This window comes from Hordeum vulgare, chromosome 1H (genome assembly GCF_904849725.1).
Source record: "Hordeum vulgare subsp. vulgare chromosome 1H, MorexV3_pseudomolecules_assembly, whole genome shotgun sequence".
Classification (NCBI taxonomy): Eukaryota; Viridiplantae; Streptophyta; class Magnoliopsida; order Poales; family Poaceae; genus Hordeum; species Hordeum vulgare.
This window is the reverse complement of record NC_058518.1, coordinates 297,697,568-297,705,327: the sequence shown is the minus strand read 5'-3', so window position 1 is coordinate 297,705,327 and position 7,760 is coordinate 297,697,568.

Here is a 7,760-nt window from a genome sequence, read left to right as displayed (position 1 = left end):
TGGTTACAAGTGATGAACTAGGGTTTGGAGATGAGATGGTGCTGATGAAGATGTTGATGGTGAAGATTCCCCTCCGATGAGAGGAGTGTTGGTGATGACGATGGCGACGATTTCCCCCTCCGGGAGGGAAGTTCCCCGACAGGATCGTCCTGCCGGAGCTCTAGATTGGTTCTGCTCAAGTTCCGCCTCATGGCGGCGGCGAATCCACGAAAAAGCTCCTCCCCGATTTTTTCCTGGACGAAACCCTTCATATAGCAAAAGAGGGGGGCCACTGGGCCAGCAGGTTGCCCACAAGCCCTCATGGCGCGGCCTGGGGGGTGTCCGCACCGTGCAGGCTTGTGGCCAACCCCTGGCGCCCCTCTGGCACTTCTTCGGCCCACTATTTTTGATAAATCCGAAAAAAATCCTCATTGATTTTTACGGCTTTTGGAGTTGCGCAGAATAGGTATCTCAACTTTGGTCCACTTTCAGGTCAGAATTCCATTTGCCGGCATTCTCCCTCTTCATGTAAACCTTGCAAAATAAGAGAAAAAGGCATAAGAATTGTAACGTGAAGTGAAATAATAGCCAAAGAAGCGATAGATATCAACATGAAAACATGATGCAAAATGGACGTATCAGTATGATACTTGCCCGAGATTCGATCGTCGGTATCCCTATACCTTGTTCAATCTCGTTACCGGCAAGTCTCTTTACTCGTTCCGTAACACATCATCCCGTGGCTAACCCCTTAGTCACTCTGAGCTCAATATGATGACAGATTACCGAGTGGGCCAGAGATACCTCTCCGTCACACAGAGTGACAAATCACGGTCTCGATTCGTACAACTCAACAGACACTTTCGGAGATACCCGTAGTGCACCTTTATAATCACCCAGTTACGTTGTGACGTTTGGTACACCCAAAGCACTCCTACGGTATCCGGGAGTTGCACAATCTCACAGACTAAGGAAATGATACTTGACATTAGAAAAGCTTTACCAAACGAACAACACGATCTAGTGCTATGCTTAGGATTGGGTCTTGTCCATCACATCATTCCCCAATCATGTGATCCCGTTATCAATGACATCCAATGTCCATGATCAAGAAACCATGATCATCTATTGATCAACGAGCTAGCCAACTAGAGGCTTACCGGGGACACATTGTGATCTATATATTCACACATGTATTGTGATTTCTGGTTAATACAATTATAGCATGAATAATAGACAATTATCATGAACTAGGAAATATAATAATAACCAATTTATTATTTCCTCTAGGGCATATTTCCAACACATACTAGATACCCATAGTAGCCAGGTAAAATTTGCAACAACAAATTAGAGGATGTCTAACTTGTTTTTGCAGGGTATGCATGTGATGTGATATGGCCAAAGACATGATATGATATATTGTATGTATGAGATGATCATGTTGTAATAGTTAAATATCGACTTGCACGTCTATGCTGCGGCAACCGGCAGGAGTCATAGGGTTGTATTTAATTATTTTTGCACTTGGTGATGGTTTTATTTATCTCTAGTAGTAGTTTTAGTAGTAACAACATAGTTAGCGTGACAACTTCGATGGCAACACGATGATGGAGATCATGTTGTGGCGCCGGTGATGATGTAGATCGTGCTGGTGCTTTGGTGATGGAGATCAAGAAGCACAAGTTCATGGCCATATCATGTCACTTATGATTTGCATGTGATGTTGATCCTTTTATGCACCTTATTTTTCTTAGAACGACGATAGCATTATAAGGTGATCCCTCACTAAAATTTCAAGATAAAATTGTGTTCTTCCCGACTGTGCACCGTTGCGATAGTTCGTTGTTTCGAGACACCATGTGATGATCGGGTGTGATAGACTCAACGTTCACATACAACGGGTGTAAAACAGTTGCACACACGGAACACTCGGGTTAAACTTGATGAGCCTAGCATGTACAAACATGGCCTCAGAACGCAAGAGAGCAAAAGGTCGAGCATGAATCATATAGTTGATATGATCAACATGGAGATGTTCGCCATTGAAACTATATTCAACTCTCGTGATGATCAGACTTGAGTTAGTGAATTGGGATCATGCGACACTCGAATGACTAGAGGGATGTCAATTTGAGTGGGAGTTTATTAGTAATATGATTAGGTAAACTCAATTATCTTGAACATAGTATAAGTAATCTTTGCAAAATTTTATGTTGTAGATCAATGGCTCGCGCAGTAGCAACCCTGAATTTTGATGCGTTCCTAGAGAAAGCTAAGCTGAAAGGTGATGGAAGAAACTTTGTTGACTGGGCTCGTAATCTGAGGCTTACCCTTACGGCTGGCCAAAAGTAGTATGTCCTTGATGCAGCGGTAGGTGATGCACCACCCGATACGGCGACCCAAGATGTTTTGAACACTTGGCAGTCACGTAAGGATGACTACTCATTAGTTCAATGCACAGTTTTGTACGGCTTAGAACCGTGACTTTAAAGATGTTTTGAACGTCATAGAGCATATGAGATGTTCCAGGAATTGAAGTTTATCTTTGAGAAGAATGCCCGGATCGAGAGGTATGAAACCTCCGGTAAGTTCTATGCTTGCAAAATGGAGGAGAACGGTCTGTCAGTGAACACATACTCAGAATGTCTGGTTACTATAACAGTCTAGCTGAGCTGGGGATTGCTCTCCCGCACGAGGCTATCACTGACAGAGTTCTTTAGTCACTGCCACCTAGCTATAAGAGCTTCGTGTTGAACTATAACATGCAAGGGATGAATAAGTCACTCGCCGAGATGTTTGCGAAGCTGAAAGTCGCAGAGTCAGAAATTCAGAAAGAGCATCAAGTGTTGATGGTCAATAAGACCACCAGTTTCAAGAAAAACGACAAAGGCAAGAAGGTAACTCCAAGAAGAGTGGCAAAGATGTTGCCCCTCCTACGAAGAAACCCAAGGCTGTACCTAAGCCGGAAACTGAGTGATATTATTGCAAGGGAACTGGTCACTCGAAGTGAAACTGCCCCAAGTATCTGGACGATGATAAGGCGGCCAACGCCAAACAAGGTATATTTGATATACATGTTATTGATGTCTACCTCACCAGCTCTCAAAGTAGTGCCTGGGTATTTGATTCTGTTGCACACATTTGCAACTCGAACCAGGAACTGTAGAATAAACGAAGGTTGGCGAAGGATGAAGTGACGATGTGCGTGGGAAATGGTTCCAAGGTTTATGTGACCGCTGTCGGCACGATCTCACTTCAGTTACCATCAGGATTAGTGATGAACTTAAATAAGTGTTATTTAGTGCGTGCGTTGAGCATGAACATTATATCCGGATCTTGTTTATTGCGAGACGGTTACTCATTTAAGTCATAGAATAATGGTTGTTCTATTTATATGAGTAATATCTTTTATGGTCATGCACCCAGTCTGAGGGGTTTGTTCATGTTGAATCTCGATAGTTATGACACTCATATCCATAGCATTGAGACCAAAAGATGTAGAGTTAATAATGATGGCGCCACTTTCTTGTGGCACTGCCGCTTAGGTCATATTAGTGTAAAACGCATGAAGAAACTCCATGCTGATGGACTTTTGGAGTCACTTGATTTTGAATCACTTGACACATGCGAACCATGTCTCATGGGCAAGATGACCAAGACACTGTTCTCTGGAACAACGGAGCGTGCAAGTGACTTATTGGAGATCATACATACTAATGTGTGCAGACCGATGAGCATAGAGGCGTGATACGTCTGAAACGTATCTATAATTTTTGATGGTTTCATGCTGTTATATTGTCATCTTTGGATGTTTTATGTACCTTTTATATCTTTTTTGGGACTAACTCATTAATTCAGTGCCAAGTGCCAGTTCCTGTTTTTTCTATGTTTTTGGCTCTTTTCAGATCTGATTTTGGAATGGAGTCCAAACGGAATAAAATCCCCGAAATGATTTTTTCCCGAACGAAAGAAGATCAGGGGGCTTGTGGGCCAAGCCAGGAGGGCTACAGGGAGCCCACAAGCCCCCCATCCGCCACCAGGGGGCGGCGGTGGGCAGGCTTGTGGCCTCCCTAGCGCCCCCCTGACCTAACTCTTTCGCCTATATATTCCCTAAAATAGAGAAAAAAATTCAAGGGATCCACGAAAATACTTTTCCGCCGCCGCAAGCTTCCGTTTCCACGAGATCTCATCTGGAGACCCTTCCCGGTGCCCTACCGGAGGGGACTTTGGAGTTGGAGGGCTTCTTCATCATCATCATCGCCCCTCCAATGACTCGTGAGTAGTTCACTTCAGACCTACGGGTCCGTAGTTAGTAGCTAGATGGCTTCTTCTCTCTCTTGGATCTTTAATACAAAGTTCTCCATGATCTTCATGGAGATCTATCCGATGTAATCCTCTTTGGCGGTGTGTTTGTCGAGATCCGATGAATTGTGGATTTGTGGTCAGATTATCTATGATATATATTTGAGTCTTTGCTGATTTCTTATATGCATGATTTGATATCCTCGTAAGTCTCTCCGAGTCTTGGGTTTTGTCTGGCCAACTAGATCTATGATTCTTGCAATGGGAGAAGTGCTTAGTTTTGGGTTCTTACCATGTGGTGACCTTTCCGAGTGACAGTAGGGGCAGCAAGGCACACATCGTGTAGTTGCCATTAAGGGTAACAAGGTGGGCTCTGTCGTAGATATGAGATTGTCCATCTACATCATGTCATCTTGATTAAGGCGTTACTCTGTTCTTTTGGACTTAATACACTAGATGCATGCTGGATAGCGGTCGACGTGTGGAGTAATAGTAGTAGATGCAGAAAGTATCGGTATACTTGTTTTGGACGTGATGCCTATAGATATAATCATTGCCATAGATGACGTCACGACTTTGCGCGGTTCTATCAGTTGCTCGACAGTCATTTGTTCACCCACCGTGTACTTTCTTTTATGAGAGAAGCCACTAGTAAACACTACGACCCCCAGGTCTATTCACATCTATCGTTTCCACTTTTGCTTTTACTTTGCTTTGTTACTTTGTTGCTTTTAGTTCTCACTTGGCGAACAATCTATAAGGGATTGACAACCCCTTCATAGCGTTGGGAGCAAGCTTTTTGTGTTTGTGTAGGCACTTGAGATACTCCTTCACTGGATCGATACCTTGGTTCTCAAAACTGAGGGAAATACTTACCACCGCTGCGCTACATCACCCTTTCTGCTTCGAGGGAACACCAACGCAAGGCTCCAAGGCCACGGGGGAAATCCTTTGCATATTTGCCTAGGAAGTCCCTTAAGGCGTAGCCGTAGCAGAAGGATTCCTGGTGCCGTCAACATACCTATTTTTGGTGTCGTTGGAAGGTCTTTTGTTGTAGTAGCAAGGCGCGCGATGGATATCGTTATTTTCTCACCTTCACTAATGATTTGAGTAGATATGGTTATATTTACTTGATGAAGCACAAGTCGGAAACGTTTGAAAATTTCAAGCAATCTCAGAGTGAAGTTGAAAATCATCATAACAAGAAGATCAAATTCCTACGATCTGATGGAGGAGGTGAGTATCTGAGTTACGAGTTTGGCGCTCACTTAAGACAATGTGGAATTATTTCACAGTTGACAGCATGTGGAACACCACACTGCAATGGTGTGTCCGAACGTCGTAATCGTACTTTATTAGATATGGTGCACTCTGTGGTGTCTCTTACTGATTTTCCGTTATCATTTTGGGGCTACGCATTGGAGACATCTGCATTCTCTTTAAATATGGCACCATCAAAACCCGTTGAGATGACACCATATGAACTGTGGTATGGCAAGAAGCCAAAGTTGTCGTTTCTTAAAGTTCGGGGATGTGATGCTTATGTCAAAAAGCTTCAGCCTGAAAAGCTAGAACCCAAAGTGGAAAAGTGTGTCTTCATAGGTTACCCGAAAGAGACAGTTGGGTATACCTTCTACCTCAGATCTGAGGGCAAAGGTATTGTCACTAAGAACAAAGCTTTTCTTGAGAAAGAGTTTCTCTCTAAAGAATTGAGTGGGAGGAAGATAGAACTTGATGAGGCTGTAGAACCTTTGCTTCAACCAGATGGTGGCACAGGACAGAAAGAAGTTTTTGTCGAAGCTATACCAGTTGAAGTGGAAGCTAGATGATGATTATGAAACTTCAGATCAAGTTGCTATTGGACCTCATAGGTCGACAAGGGCACACACTGCTCCAGAGTGGTACGGGAATCTTGGCTTATCGATTTTGTTGTTGGACAACAATGAGCCTACGAGCTATGGAGAAGCAATGGTGGGCTCGGATTCCAACAAATTGTTAGAGGTCATGAAGTCCGAGATAGGATCTATGTATGAAAACGAAGTACGGACTTTGGAAGTATTACCTGAAGACCGAAAGGCCATTAAGAACAAATGGATCTTTAAGAAGAAGACGAACGTCGACGGTAATGCGACCGACTATAAAGCTCAACTTGTGGCAAATGGTTTTTCACAAGTTCAAGGAGTTGACTACGATGAGACTTTCTCACCCGTAGCGATGCTTAAGTCCGTCGGAATCATGTTAGCAATATCTGCATTTTTCGATTATGAAATTTGGCACATGGATGTCAAAATAGTGTTCTTTAACGGGTTTCTTAAGGAAGAGTTGTATATGGTACAACCGGAAGGTTTTGTCGATCCATAGAATGCTGACAAAGTGTGCAAGCTCCAGCGATCCATTTATGGACTGGTGCAAGCATCTCGGAGTTGGAATCAACGCTTTGATGAGGTGATCAAGGCGTTCGGATTTATACAAGTTTTTGAAGAAGCTTGTATTTACAAGAAAGTGAGTGGGAGATCTATAGCGTTTCTAATATTATATGTGGATGACATATTTCTGATTGGAAACAATGTAGAACTTTTGGAAAGCGTAAAGAATTACTTGAATAAAAGTTTTTCAATGAAGGACCTGGTAGAAGCTGCTTACATATTGGGCATTAAGATCTATAGAGATATGTCAAGGCGCCTGATAGGACTTTCACAAAGCACGTACCTTGATAAGATTTTGAAGAAGTTCAAAATGGAACAATCCAAGAAGGGGTTCTTGCCTGTGTTACCAGGTATAAATTTGAGGAAGACTCAATGCATAGTAACTGCAGAAGATAGAGAAACGATGAGTGTTGTCCCCTATGCTTCAGCCATAGGGTCTGTCATGTATGCAATGCTGTGCACACGACCAGATGTCAGCCTTGCCATAAGTATGGTAGGAAGGTTTCAAAGTAATCCAGGAGTGAAGCACTAGACAACGGTCAAGAATATTCTGAAATACCTGAAAAGGACTAAGGAAATGTTTCTTGTTTATGGAGGTGACGAAGAGCTCGTCATAAAGGGTTACGTTGATGCAAGCTTTAACACTGATCTAGATGACTCTAAGTCACAAATTGGATACATATTTATTCTTAATGGGGGTGCAGTAAGCTCATGCAATTCCAAGCAAAGTGTCATAGCTGATTCTACATGCGAAGCGGAGTACATAGCTACCTCGGAGGCGGCAAAGGAGGGTGTCTCGATGAAGCAGTTCATGTCAGATCTTGGAGTTGTGACGAGTGCACTGTAACCAATTAATCTGTTCTGTGACAACACTGGTGCCATTGCTCTAGCCAAGGAACAAGGCTTCACAATAGGACCAGACACATAAAGCGACGCTTCAATGTCATCCTCGATTACATCAAGGAGGCGGACATAAATATTTGCAAAGTGCACACGGATCTGAATGTTGCAGATCCGCAGACTAAACCTCTTCCACGAGCAAAACATGAT